Source organism: Peromyscus eremicus, chromosome 1 (assembly GCF_949786415.1).
Source record: "Peromyscus eremicus chromosome 1, PerEre_H2_v1, whole genome shotgun sequence".
Taxonomy (NCBI): domain Eukaryota; kingdom Metazoa; phylum Chordata; class Mammalia; order Rodentia; family Cricetidae; genus Peromyscus; species Peromyscus eremicus.
In genome coordinates this window covers 14,749,665-14,765,010 of record NC_081416.1, presented here as the reverse complement: position 1 = coordinate 14,765,010, position 15,346 = coordinate 14,749,665, and the positions used below count along the sequence as shown (strand labels likewise).

The following is a 15,346-nucleotide window of genomic DNA, read 5'->3' as shown; positions in this document are numbered from 1 at the left end:
CCCTGGAGCATGCTCCAAAGGCTAGCCCAGCCAGAAGCCCTGGAGAGTGAGTAAGGAAAGACGAGGGTCCAGTGCAGGAAGCTGCTGAAGGGAGGGAGGGCTAAGAGGGAGCATGGCTAAGCTTGGGGGTTCAACTCAACCCCCATTTCTCTCAACAGCATTCCCTACTCTGCACAGAGACTGGAAGGTGTCCCATGTTTGACTTTTCCCGGCAGGCAGGGTCAGTTAACCTCATTCAGAGCTTCAGAGGCTGGTGAGGTGGCTCAGGGAGACAGAGGCCCCGGTTGCCAAGCCTGAGTTCACTGCCTGGACCTACATGCTGGAAAGACACCAACTCACGTTTTCCTCGGACTCCCCATTCACCATGGCATGCACCTACCCCCTCACAGAAAATCAATCAATTTCTTTAAAGATTTTATTTTTAGTTATGTGCATGGGATTGGGTTACCTGTGTGCAGGTGACTGCAGAGGCCGGAGGTTTTGGGTCCTCCTGGAACTGGAGTTACCGATCTGCCCTATGTAGGTTCTGAGAACTGAACTTGGGTCTCCTGCAAGACCATATCTCTAACCCCCACCTCCTTCTAAAAGTTGTTTTTATTATGTATTTTTTGGGGGGGGAGTTTAGAAAAGGGAGAGAGCCACACTTTAATTTTTAACTGGACTGGGACTACACAAAGACCATTTGCATTATATGTCTGTAGAAAACAGCAGAAACAAACATTTGGGAAGATATATGTTGGAGGGGTTACAGCCAGCATTAACAAGGCAGATCTCTATGAATTTCAGGCCAGCCCACTATGTAGTGAGATCCAGGCCAGCCAGAGCAACATAGTGCAGGGCTTATCTCAAGTCCTGGTTAGAGTAGTCTGTGAGGCTGGACCATAACCATTCCTAACAGTGACCTTTGAAATCTCCAAAAGGATGGGGCCCCACAACAAGGATTACACCGGGACTATGGTAACGTCACTAAACTGACAAACACCACTCAACGATTGGCTTTGGACTACAAACTGCTCAGGACAACTTTGAGGTGGCTGGCTGAGATGATCCAGCCTCACAGACTACTCTAACCAGGACTTGAGATAAGCCCTGCACTTTCCCATTACACAGAGACTGGACAACAAATGATACAGCTAGTTCTCCAAGGACTTGACAATCATCCCATTTTTTTTTCAGGGTCCCCTAAAGATGCCACTGCCCCCAAACAGCAGGAAGTAATTTTAAGAACACAATACCCACATTCCCAAGAGGTGGGATGGGTGGTTTTTGGTCATTCAATGGGTTATGAATATTTGTCATCATTTAGGGGGCTTGGTTACAAGTTGTTATTGGTAATGGTTAGGAAAAAAGCTGAACAAAGGAGATTAGATTCAGGGATCTTGTTCTGAAAAGAGAAAGGGGGGAATATAGAAATGATGGGATAAAAGAGCAGATTATTGAATCTACTTCTAAGCAAAAAAGCAAATACTAGTCTTAAATATTTTACATTGGTATGGATTTTTGTATATTGATACAAATTTGAGTTTATTTTTGTTATACTGTATATATATTTCTACTCTTGTTTAAGATTTTTGTATCCTGATACAAATTTAAGGTTATTTTTGATGGAACATACTGTATATATGTTTCTACTCTTGTTCAAGGTATTGTATTTATACTGCTCATTTAACAATGTAAATGTAAATTTTTAGTCCTTGAAAGTTATTATTACAAAATATTTAGGATAATAAAGAAATGCAGATCAGTAGTTAGTCACCTATTACAATTAAACTTGTAGTCATGTTAGGTATGTTTTCAAGGTCAAATAGATATATTTTAGATAGGATGTCTTCAAATACTTCAGAGATCTACAGAATATGACATTTAAGATGTTTTAGTAACATAAGATTCTTTTTTTTTAAAATGACAATGAGACATGTGCGCTCCTGGCAGCACCAATCTACTTCAGAGAAGATGAAGGGTATTGAAGAAACTCCATATATTGCTTTGTGGCAAAAGTTAGCCACTGTGCAAGAAACTGCCCTTGCCTCAACTGCTGACAGTATGCTGTCCAAATTGGACAAGAAGGACACAAAAGAAAGTGACTGTCGAACTTTGCAAAGACAAGGTGGGACAGTCCTTCAAAAATACTGCTTCACAGAAAAGTCTGTCCAGGTAGCCAGCTGTTTCTGTCATTTCTTAGTTTTGGAAGTTGTTTGCTCTGTACTTCCTGATTACTCAAGTAATATTATTTCCTTCTCAGGTCTCTAATGGAGTTGAAGACTAGATAGTTATAGTTTTCTTTGTTACCAAATTCAGAAAAGAAACTCATAAAAGAGGTGTAAAGTGTATAAGGTTGAGAGACATAAAAGATAGTTTGGGATTGGTAATATAAGTTAGGATAGAAACTGAATTAGGTACAACACTTTAGACTCACCAAGATAGGATAATGGAGTATTTTCTCTGAATTTGTCAAGTGCAAATGGACTGGACATTGCTAATGTAATTCTTGCCTGCATATATTTATATATAGTTATTGTATTATTATATATAGTTTTACTATGTTAGCCTTCACTTTTTAGTTAGACAAAAAGAGGGAAATGTTGTGTGATATATTGTGTTCTGACAAATAAAGCTTGCCTGGAGTCAGACAGTGGAGCTAGCCACTACTTGACCATAGAAGTTTGGAGGACTGTAGAGAGAGGAGACAGGAAGTGGTAAAACGGGGCTGAGAGAGGATCTTGGCCCTTTTGGTCAGAGGAACCAGAGATGTAGGAAGCGACTGTGTCTGCTCCTGTTTCTCTGATCTTTCAAGGGTTTTTTGTTTGTCTGGGGTTTTTTTTGTTGTTGTTGTTGTTTGTTTTGTTTTGTTTTTGTTTTTCAAGACAGGGTTTCTCTGTGTAGCTCTGGAGCCTGTCCTGGAACTCACTTTGTAGACCAGGCTAGCCTCGAACTCACAGAGATTCACCTGGCTCTGCCTCCCAAGTGCTGGGATCAAAGGCGTGTGCCACCACTGCCCGGCGATCTTTCAGGTTTTTACCCTGATATCTGACTCCTGATTTTTTATTGATAAGATTAATTAGAATAATGCTTTAGCATGTCTTTAATCCCAGCACCTGAGAGGCAGAGGCAGGTGGAACTCAGCCTGGTCTATAGAGTGAGTTCCAGGACACAGGGAAACCCTGTCTTGAAAAAAGAATATTTTATATGTGTGAGTGTTCTGTTTGCACGGACATCTGTGTACCACATGCCTGACTCATGCCTGAGGAGGCTGGAAGAGGGCTTTGAAACCCCTGGGACTGGTTGTTACAGACGGTTGTGAGCAGCTGGGAATTGAACCTGGGTCCTCTGGAAGAAGAGCCAGTGCTCTTAACCATGTAAGATGGAGTCTCATGTGGCCCAGGCTGGACTTGAACTCATTATGTAGCTGAGGATGACTTTAAACTACTGTTACATTTTTATTTTGTGTGCACTGGGCTGGGGTCACATGTGGCGGTCAGAGGACAACTTGTAGAAGTTGGTTCTCTCCTTCCACCATGTGGGACCCTCTGGGAATCAAACTCCAGTTGTCAGGCTTTCTGAACTACTAACCCTTGCATCTTTCTGTGCAGCTCAGACTGGCCTCAAAGTGGTAATGAAGTCCAGGTTGGCCTGAGACCCTTAATGCCCTGCCTCTGCCCGTCTTTGGAATCCTGGGATTACAGGGATACACACATCCTACCCTATCAGGCTCTTTCGTGAAGAAGATGCCACATCTGAGAGCCTCAGAAACTCCTCAGGAGCTACAAACCAAGGGCTAGCAAGGATGATTCTGAAGCCAGTTGGAGGGCAGTGGCTTTCAAAAGCCAAGGCTTGCAAATCCTATGGAGGAGTGGTTAATGCATCCCTAGCCTCTTCTTGGCTAGTCACCCCCAGCCCTCCACAGGTCCACCGGAGCTTACCTGGGAGGAAGGGGATGATCCTTTGCTTGGGATCCTTCTGGCCACCTTCAATAGGAAATTTATCCAGAAGCTGCATCTGGGGAGTCAGACAGACAGACAGACAGGCTTGAGAACACCGAACAGCATCAGCATCCCACCACTGCCCCACTGTGCTCACACGGATGAGTGGCGCTTGAAATCCCTCATTTCACAGCCCATTAACAAACCACATGGGGCTTGAGAGGGAGAAGGCCAGAGCTCTCCAGGCATCAAAGGGGGTGTCTGAACCATCTCAGGAAGGGGGAGGGGTCTAGAGACACTTGAGAGTGAGGCTGGGCCAGGGACCAACAGGCCTGTAGGCCAGACCGGGCTTCCCAGATGCTCCTTTGGGCTCAGTTCCTCCTACTTCATCTGTCTGTTGAGTGAATCCTTCAGCCACCTGCATCCCAAACTTTCCTGGGCCAGGAACGGAGGAAGACCCCACCTGATACTTCAGACAGACCACCCACCTTCCAAACTGCAGTGAAAACCAGGCCCAGATGTTATTTTAATCATAAAACCAAATCTATCGGATTGCCCCCTTGGCTGGGGGACCCGCCTCCTCTGCTTCTTTCTTCCCACCCTGAGCTCACTACTGCTTTTCCAGGGAGGAGCCCTCTGGAGTAGTTTCCAGAAGCCTGCAAGGAACAGCTGTTTCTTCTTTTGCTATTCTGGGCTGAAATTCTGTGTGAACTGGAAAAACACACGGGAAGCAGGATGGACAAGGCCAGGGTCCCTGTGTGCAGTTGATCACAGTGGCTACAGCCAGGATGTCTGCTGGGTGTCCCAGCCATGACCTTGGGCAAGGCAAGGAGCCTTCCTCAGGCACCTCCTTGACAGGATGAGGAGCTGTCACATGGTACCCAACCATTCATTCCTCCCAAGGCTGCTGATACTCACTGGTCTTGGATCAAGGGCACTGGACATTAAAGAAAAAAGTCCTTGGCCTCGGGGTGTTAGTATTAATTAATTAATAATAAAATTTTGATGAAGGAAGACAATAAAATTGGTCACATGTCAGGGAAGGTTGAGTGTTATAAAGAAGAATGAAGTCAGCTGAGGTATCTAAGATGTGGGATCTTTTGTTTAGGGTGCTCAGGAAGATGTCACCAATTCAGAGGCAAAGACCCCCAGAAGGTGAGGAAGCAGGGCACTATGGGTAAGACCTGTTCCAGAACTGGAAGTGCAAACCACTGGAAAGAGAAGCACGGCTGGCATGGTGTGAGTCAGGGCAGAGAGACCGGCAATGCGATGAGAGGAGCAGGATGGGCCATGCCAGAGAGTCAGTGCCTCAGGTGTCCTGAGGCACCAAAGGGTTTTATGAAGAGGAGGGATGTGACCTGATCGTGCTTTGAGAAGATGGCTCAGCTACAGTGTGGTAAATGAGCCACAGGGTAGAAATGGCTGGGGCCACGGTCTCAGCATTGAAGGTGACAAAAAGAGGTCTTGTGCTAGACCATGTGCATGTGTGCGAGCACATGCGTGTGTGTTTGTGTGTGCATGCGTGTGTGTGTGTGTGTGTGTGTGTATGTGTGTGTGTGTGTGCGCGCGAATATGTGTGTGTCCATTCATCTATCCAGCTCTAACACATGGTTTTAGGACTGTCTCTCCCATAACCATTACTCAATCTCCACACAGCATTTAGAACCCACATAGGGAGGGTTAGGTGGATTCCATTCAAAACAAGAGTGTACCATCATCAACTTTCACTTCCCCAAATAGATACTTGGCAAAAGCTGTCTCATGAGTTCTAAATGTGCTAACTTCAACTCTCAAACATTTAATAACTCCTTGTTGCTACATTTAAATACGACTGTCGGGCTCCAACGCTATAAACTTGTACTGTGAGTTGTGTAATAAATTCTGAAGTAAATGCTGCCGGCTAGAACCCTTCTTCCCTCACCTGTGTTCTGTTCTTGTACATTTCGTTTCTATACTACAGCAGGAATTGTTGCTCAGTGAGGAGAAACCAGAGATTACAAAAGCAATGGGGGGGGGGGGTCAGAGAAGGTGAAGGAAGTAGATGTGATAGTGCACACTTGTAATCTCTGCACCCAGGAGGCTGAGACAGGAGGATCGAGAGTTCAAGGCCAGTCCGGGCCATATAATGACCAGTCTTGTTATATAACAAGACTTTATCTTGTTATATGTCACAAATGAAAAGCCAGAAATAAAAAACTTTTAAAGACAAACGAATCACTTATATTCAGTTCCCCTAAAAACCAACACGAATACTGTGGGGGCACAAATCCTTTCTAAGCATTCTTCCATGGGTATAGCTAAAATGACCTCATCCATCCTCTTATGTTACAGGTTGAACATTTTTTCCATTTTTCCATATCAGCATGTTTTTGTAGTGTTAAGGCCTTGTACATGCTAAGCAAATGCTTTACCACTGAGCTACATCCCCCAGCCCTATGTCAATATCAACGCCTTTTTTTTTTTTTAAAAGACATGGTCTCACTATGTAGCCCAGGCTACCCAGCCTGCCAAGTGCTATGATTACAAGCGTGTGTCACCATGCCTGGCCACAGTGCCATTTTAATTATGACGCAGACTTTCGGTGTCTGCATGGCCCCCAGCTCATTTACCTGTCACCTGCTGCTGACTCTTCATGCTCTTTAACTTGTCACTGCTACACACAGCATTACAACAGACAGCAAACATCTTAGCACCACGTGTCTCGATGCTTCTTAATGACACCATATTCTTTCACTTTCATACTATGCATATTTATAAATGAATCTTTTCCAAAATATTGAGGATAGATAATACCATGCATAGGCCAGGTCTGGGGCCTGCAGGTAATGGCTCGCTAATGTGTCTGTGGGGACAGCATTGAGCTATCTGCGGACGAAGGAGGGCCCAGCCAGACACCTGGATATGGAGTGATATGCTTTTCTGAATTGATTTTCTCTGGAACCAGGGTGTGCCTGGGCCACAACAAGCTGTGGGACCTCACCTAAGTGGCTGTATCTCTGAAGAACTTGAGCAAGGCTGGCCATTATACAGCACAGCTGGCCTTGACCCTCATGCCTCAGCCTCCCGGGTGCTGAGATTACAAGTGTGCACCCACATGCCTGGCTTTCTTTACCTTCTGGCTGCCCTCCTCCTCTGGGCCCCGATTTTCGTCATTTCTAGTTCCTCCTCAGGTAACAAACTTAAACTGCCCTCCAGCTCCACCACTCACAGAATCTCTGACTTGAACATTTTTTTTTCAGATTCCAACTCACACTAACTGTGCACAGGGACTGTGGGGCTAGGAGGAGTGGACAGGGAGGGATGTGGGATATTCATGCATTCATTCCTTTCCTCCCCAAACACTGCATGCCTTCTAGATGACAGGCCTCTGCTACACATTAGGGGCTTCAGCCAGCAGACCAGGCAACTGTGAGCACTGAGAATGCAGTTCTGGTTCTGGACTGCCCAGGTCCCTCCACTTCTCCAGCTCGCAGTCGCTAGAGAAGCTGCTGATGTGCGGACTGTCTATAGCAAAGCTGTACGGCTGCAGTACCCACAGGGTAACCTCTGTCCATGCAGGAAACGGATCACCTGCAATGCAACCAGTCCAGGTCGAGGTAGGCTGTACACGTAAAACATGCTGGACAACGAGTATAAAAGAGAAAAGAGAGGAATGGAGAGGAGATGGGAGAGAAGGAAAGGGGAGGAGAGAAGGGGAGAGAAGGAGGGAGAAGGGAAAGAGGAGTGTTTCATTAGGAATTTTATATTGGGGGCTAGAGAGATGGCTCTGTAGTTAAGAGCCTTCCTTGACTGCTCTTCCAGAGGACCCCAGTTTGATTGCCAACACAGCTCACAGCCATCTGTAACTCTAGTTCCAGGGGATCCAACGCCTTCTTCTGGCCTTCTCAGGCACTGCACACGTGTGATACACAGACATACATGCAGGCAAAACACCCACATACATAAAATTTTAAAATGGGGAAAAGGAATATGGTATTGATTATATATTGAGAATACTCTAGAACAACTTATAAATGAAATATTCACTTTTATTTATTTTATGTATTTTATCTTTAACAGTGTGTGTGTGTGTGTGTGTGTGTGTGTGAAGTGTGTGTAGATTTGTGCACAAGTGCAAGTGCCAACGGAGGCCAGAGGCATCAGATGCCCTGGAGCTGGAGTTATTGATGGTTGTAATCCACCATATGGGTGCTACGTGAACGCAGACCCTCTGCAAGAATACCAAGTGCTCCTAACCACTGAGCCACCTGTCCAGCTCCCAAATAAAAATACTTTAAAATTTAACTTTGCCTGTTTCCTTTCACATTTTAAAGCGGCTACCAGAAATTGCTTTCATTATATATGAAGCTCACATTGTATTCCTGTTGACAACACTGGTCCAGGACACAGTAGTTATCAAAAGTGTGATCTGGGGCTGGGGAGGTGGCTCTGGGTAAGTACTCCACATTTTGGGTGAAGATGACTCCTTGACAATGACGTAACATCCCCGCTGTCTTCCTGGGGGAGCACAATCTGAATTTCCACAGTGGGTTTATGTGGTGATGTATTGTGTCCCCCAATAAACTGTGTCTCCTAATAAAATTGCCTGGAGATCAGAGGAAAAAGCCATCCACTATATAGAAGTCAGGTAATGATAGCACACGCCTTTAATCCTATCACTTGGGAGGCAGAGAATCTGTCTGGATTTCTGTGAGTTCAAGGCTACACTGGGGAACAGAGCCAGGCATGGTGACACACGCCTTTAATCCCAGCACCAACCATAAAGGTCTGGAGGTCTGTACAGACAGACAGGAAGTGACAGAGCTGGGCAGGAAGAGGAAGTGATGTATGTGGGCTGAGAGAGCGAATGAGAACACAGAACAGAAAGGCATATAGGTGTGGGTAGACAGGAGTAGGTCCCTTTGGAAGCTGCGGAGTTGGTGAGGTGAGGTTAGCTGTGGCTTTTTGTATTCCTCTGATCTTTCTCAGGCTTTAACCCCAATTTCTGGCTCTGAGTTTTTTATTAATAAGACCGTATAGTAATTCATCTACAGGTTTATGTGCCTCCTGGGGATGCAGAGTCAGCTGATAGCCTGGCAAACGTGGAGACAGTTTCCTCTAGACTGCTTCTGGGGGTGAGGGTATGTTGCAGGGGCCCATCGACTCCTCTTCCTAGTTCTTCCTCTTGGTTTTACTCTGCTTAGTCCAGAGCCCTACTCTCCACCCCAGCCAAGATGAGACCATCTGCGGAGTCCTGGGTCAACAGGTCTTCCCCGGAGCTGTGAGCTCCCAGCCGGCTCATTCCACACTGGCAGCCCTCAGGGGTAATGCCCAGGCCCCGTCCCCTAATCCACCACAGCTAAGTTAGCAGAGCCTCGGAGTGGGACCTCCCAGTCATGAGTCCTATGGTCCAGCCACGCCATGGCCCACAAAGCCAGGCTAACTAGCCGCCAGTGGTACTTCCTCTGCCCGCAGGTTGCCTTTCAAAGAAATCAAAAGCCCTGGCTCCAGAGCACAAACCAAATAAAGGTGGCCCAGTGGAGCTGGGCCAGCAGTCTGTGAAGCCAGCAGCCCTTGGTCTTGAAGAGCTGCACAGTTAAGAACCTAAGATGGCTGGGTGGTGGGCGTGTGTCTGCGCTGGATATCCAATGCCAATGTAACCCCTTCAGAGGTGGGCAAGCCTCACAGTGCCCGACGAGCAAGGCTGGGCACGTAAGCTCATAAGAAGCATAAGCTCAGACGCTATCTCCTGGACAGACACGGGCAGGCTTTCATGAGGAGGAAGCCCAGGAGCATGGATAGTGAGAAGGGTTTCACCCATCGTGGAGCTCGGCGGTACCACCTTTGCGGGCAAGCAGATTCTCCTCCTGTCACTCTCAAAGGCCCTGAGTCAGGACGGAAGAAAAGCAGGTCTCATTGCCAGGGTCGTTCTTGGGGTGAGAGGCGCCTGGCCACAGCAGCCTTTGCAAGCACATCACAACCCCTTCAGCGCAGGACTGTTTATTTAAGGGGCGGGTCGTGAGAGACACAGGACAGCCTGGTTCCAGGAGCTGGCTCAGCCAGAGAGTGCTGATTCCACAGCTCTCCTAGGGCAGGGCTCTGCAGCAATAAACTCTGGGGAGAAAGGAGGTGGGCCCCACCCAACCGGGGCACATCTGTAACCCAAGAGGCCCAACTGCTGGACGGCTGAGGGGAGGAGTCCCCAGGGACTCTACCATCAACCTGAATCCTTTAGAGTCAGACCATTTCTACCTGGGAAACAAAAAGAACATTGCCAGGGTAAGGGGTAGGGGTAGGGTGAAGACAGAGAGAAAGACAGAGAGTGTGCATGTGTGTTTGAGACAGGGTTTCTCTACGAAGCCCTACAAAGTTCCCCTAAAAAAGAGAGGCGCCCAGCCTGTAGGACCACAAGCTGTGAGGAGACCTGAGCGTTCCTCTGTCCCGTGGCCTTGGCCGTTGTGAGATACTGGGGTCACGCCAGGGTGCATCACAGAGGCAGGGACAGTAAATGCAAGCTAGGGTGGCAGCTCACACTCGTAATCCCAGCACTCTAGAAGCCCAGATAGGAAACCTTGAGTTCAAGGCCAGCCTAGGCTACACACCAAGGCGCTTGCTCAAGACCCCCCAAACCAAGTTAAGTAAAATCCTGTGAAGTGCAGCTTTTCTTCCAGTATACCCCTCGGACTCTCCTCTGCTCCAGGACGGCCTTCCCAGGGAGACCTACTCTAAGAGCCCTTTAGGATGGCCCCAGCCAAAGGTCACCACTTCCTTCCTTTGAATCCAACCGTCCTTCCAATTTGTTGATCCTAGTTGACTAATTGACACGCCTTTTGTGATTTACACCCGCCCCCCCCCTCTTTAAAACAGGGTTGTATGGAGGCCAGGCTGGCCCGGAACCCACTGTGTAGCTGAGGATGACCTTGAACTTCTGACCCCGTCTCCACCTGCTGGGATTACAAATAGGCACCACCACACCAGTTTTACGTGGTACCTGGGATCAAACTCAGGGCTTTGGGCGTGGGAGACAGGGACTGAGGAACAGCCGCAGCCCGGTGGTTTACTCTTGTTTACTTAAGTCCTGAAGAGGAAGGATTCTGCCCCTGAACAGCGAGGCATCCTTGTTGAGCCTATGTGACAGGATGACAAGTCACAGATGAGGAGCTGGGGGTCCCTCTAAAGTCATCATTAGCAACATCCCCTTATTTAGGGGAGTGGGGCAGAATTCTCTGCTCAAATCAAACCCGACATCAAATGTCAGCATAGATTTCGGGGGTAGTCAGCTCTTCATCAGAGCAGTCTGCTGAGAAAGTTCCTCTGCCTTCTAAATTAGCTTTCTTGTCAAAAATCAATGAACTCCAGTCTATTTCTGGACTTCACGCCGCTCCATGACCCCAATACCATCCTCTCTTGATTTCTATAGGATTTTGTTAAGTCTTAGAACTTTTCTTTTTCAAAATTAGTGGGTTTAGATACTTGGCAATTAAAAAAAAAATCTAGGTTGATGAATCTCTATGAAACAGTGGTTCTCAACCTTCCTAATGTCACAACCCTTTACTACAGTTCCTCGTGCTGTGGGGACCCCAACCATAGAATTATTTCACTGCTACTTCATAACTTTCATTTTACCACAGTTATGAATTGTAATGCAAATATCTGTATTTTCCTATGGTCTTAGACGACCCCTGTGAAAAGGTCATTCGACTCCCAAAGGGGGTCACAACCCACAGGTTGAGAACCACTGCTATAAAATAAAAGCTCTTGAGATTGAGGAGAGGGGAATGCATAGAATTTACACACCAATCTAAGGAAAAATAACTTTTTTTTTTAAAGACAAGGCATCACTTACTGGGGCCTAGATTAGCCTGGAACTCAGATCTGCCTGCCTCTTCTTCCCGAGTGCTAGGACTAAAGATGTGCACCACCACATCCCTCATAAGAATAGCTTTCTTAACAACTGAGACTTCCAATATTTAATTTGTTCAGTGATATGAAGATTTTACACATTTTTCACTTACACATTTTTCATTTACATTTGTTATTTGTACTAATTAAGAAGGAACACATACACACACACAGTGTTTGTTGAGAGGCATTAAGTCTAGAAAGAAACCTGGGTCTCGTGGTACAGGCCTGTAATACCAGCTACTCGGGAGGCTGAGGCAGAAGGATAGAAAGTTCAAGGCCTGCCTGTGCTACAGAGTGAGTTCAAGGCCAGGCTGGGCAACTTAGTAAGATCTAGTCTCAAAAGAAAGTGTAAAAAGAGAGTGTGAGGCCCTGGGTCAAGCTCTAGTACTGGGAAGAAACAAAACTGTTGGCATTCACAACCAATATGAAGTTACACATCAACTCAAGAGCTTTCTCAAGAGATGCGCACCTTAGGACCTTTTTTGTTGTTGTTTCTCATCAAAAACAGTATAATGCCTGGATAGTATAAGACATGAAGTCCTTGAGAAAACAAGAGAAGACCTGGGGAAGAAAATGTGGTGTGTGTTCAAGAGGGAACACACTCACCATCCCTGAACTATGCAGTTCACCAAGGTTCGAGTGGTAAATCTTGCACTTAGTATATCTTACCACAATTCAGTAAAGATGAAAAGAGGAAGAAGGCATGAGTGAGGGACAGATGGGTAAGGAGGAGGAGGCAGGGAAGGAAGGGGGAGGGGGCGGGCAGGAGGAAATAAGATCTCAATACTGAATAGAAAGAGAACCCAGCAGAGCAAGGACACAGGACAGAAATACCAAGTCGAGTGGGGCTTGGAGTGGAGGGAACTTTTGTTAACACTGGCCTCTCCCTGAGATGTATTCATCAACATTTCCCCCCATTCTTTATGACCTACACATAAGGCAGAGCAAACAAGTGTGGAACCTGGACTCCAAAACCACACCAGCCAACTAGGTAACCCTCTGCAAGTCCAAGCAATGGGCAAGATGCAGCAACTCATAAAAAAGACGGGAAAACAAGAGGATGGTCCAGTGGGTTCTCTGCAGGACAGAAAGGGGCAGTAGCCTAGAAGGAGGCTGGCATTAGAGTTCCCAGATGATGAGGTTGAAGGTGGAGGGTAGGATGGATGCCAAGTTCCCCCATCAAAATCACTACAGCACCTCACGCAGCTAACCTAACACTCATGTAAACATTAAAGAAGCCGGGGAAAGAAGAAGACAGCAGAGAGGACTCTTCTCCCTGGCAAGGATGACTTGGTTGTTGAGTCACGGGACCATAACATGTTAAAGCCGAAATGTATGGTACTAGAACATTCCCCAGTGCTGAGAGGGGCCCACTCTAGCTTCTAAAGTCTGCAACCAGTTAAAGAAGTCTTCCTTGAGCATGTTCTAGAAAGCATGCAGCTGTCACTGCTCCAAATCCCTTCCCTTTACCATGGTGGTCTACACGGTACATTAGCAGGATGCAGAGTGTGAATCACGGCCCAGGCTCTGAGTGAGCTGGGACACCCACACAGGACTACAGTAGCTTTAGATGAGGGTCATGTTGCTTACACATAGTAAAAGTTAGGGAAGGGACAAGATCAGTGGCTGGGCGGGCAAAACAGACTTGCGGGAGAGGACCACGGAACTAGGCTCTGAATTAACACAGCTGGAGCAAACAGAAAGCCCGCAGCTCGGCTGGGGGACAAAGGCTTGCAAGTGTGAGGGTCAGCTACAGGAAGCAGTCAGCGTGGACTGAAGAGCCTTGTTCCCGAATCCCACAAATTGCCACTGTGCATCAGGGAAAGTGGTGAGATCCGGGGTGGAGGTTCTTGATCATTTATTCCAGAGACTTGGGAGTGAGCGCATAGTTGGCATCAGTGCTGGCAAGGGTAGATGCCCAATGTACAACTCCACAGTGGGCCAGGCGTGCTGACACAGCCCCAGAAATTCGAAGAAATGAGATGGAGTCAGTGCCAGTCGTCAGCTGGAGGATACTGCTACTCGTGGATGGGGCTCCAGGGGTGGAGAGCGGAAGGAGAGACACCACAGAGCCTGCTGAAGCAGCAAGGTCACTCAACAGCCATCTCCATCCCGTCAGGTGGAGAAGAGATGTGTCCTCTTGAGGCTCCAGGGGAGAAGCTTCCCCATGCCTTTGTCAGCCTCTAGAGGCCACCCTCACTTCCAGTGTGTGTGTGTGTGTGTGTGTGTGTGTGTGTGTGTGTTGTGACAGTCTCATATAGCTCAGGCTGGGCTTTGCTTAGAACACGGTGTGCCATTGAGGATGAAGGACCATGAACTTCTGATGTCCCTGCCTCCACCCCTCAATGCAGGCGAGGGCTACCATGGCCAGTTTATGTTGTGCTGGGGATTAAACCCAGGACACAGTGCATGCTAAGCAATTGCTCCACTAATTGAGTTACACCCTCAGGCCATGTGTTTTCTGACTGGATTATTTTGCCAGGGCCATCATGGCACAGATCATAAATTAGGTGGTGTAAATGACATGGGCCTACTGTCCCATAGTTCTGAGCCTGGAATCCCAAAACCAAAGTGTCAGTGAACCTGGTTCCTTCTCGGGGCTGTGAGGAAGACTTTGCTGCTCACCTCTCCCTAGTTTCCAGCGACTACGGCTACACAGGACACTCCACGGCTGATGAAGCATCACCTCTGTCTTCACTGCCTCTCCCTGTGACCCAATGTCCCCTTTTAGTAGGTGACCAGTCATGCTGCACAGGAGGCCAGGCCTATTCCAGAAGAGACTTCATCTCAAAGACTCAGATCTACCTGTGGACTCTGGTTCCAGATATGGCCACTTCCTGAGCTCCTGGGGTTTAGGTATCAATGTCTGGACTGGGAAACACATTATTCTTCACTGTGCACACACGTACACACACATACACACGTGCGCGCACACAACATATAACCACTAAAGGGAACTTTCTGTCCTCCTCCTCCTCCCAGAAGCCTTGCTGGAGTCGCGGTGGTTTGGCACAGCAATTTAGTGAACGTGAAGAATAAACAGGGCTGAGCTGGGCAGCTGCACACAGATCTGTTTCCTTGCCTGTTTGGCGGGAACAGTAGCACAGTCTCACCAGTATGCTCCACCTCTGAGGTCAAGGCCAGTGGAGAGACCGGGGAGCACATGGTGGGAGTTGTCTTGGCCAGGCCCTACTTAGCTGTGAGTATCCAGGGGCAGGGAGCTGCCCAGCTGGTGTGCGTGGGTCAGCCTCAGAGTGAAGGCCTCAGATTTTCCCAGCAGTGCAGTGGGCGTGTGTGGGGAGAGTCTGGCCAGGACGTGTGTGTTACATTTAACATGGTGGAGGCTGGGCCAATCGCCTACCACCTGCTGAGGGACTCACAGAGAGCGGGGACATCAGCGACATGCTGACGGTGCTTTCACAACTAGTTCCAGACTGTGAGCCTTCTCTCTGGTGCCTGGAAGGCACAAGCAGGCTGGCCACCCCAGTCTTCCCCACGTCTACGCCCACAGGCTCATTCCACACCCCTGCAAGAGAAAGAGC

The 15,346-nt window shown here is 47.6% G+C and overlaps 1 protein-coding gene across 1 annotated transcript in view; it reads right to left on the bottom strand.

Annotated features, from left to right (window-relative positions):
• Positions 1–3,987, bottom strand: part of Sh3pxd2a (SH3 and PX domains 2A) — a 130,114-nt gene extending 126,127 nt beyond the window's left edge. The window contains exon 1 of the mRNA XM_059256744.1: positions 3,921–3,987. The gene's annotated coding sequence lies outside the window, so the exon portion shown is untranslated. The remainder of the gene's footprint in view (positions 1–3,920) is intronic.
• Positions 3,988–15,346: the final 11,359 nt, after the last annotated feature.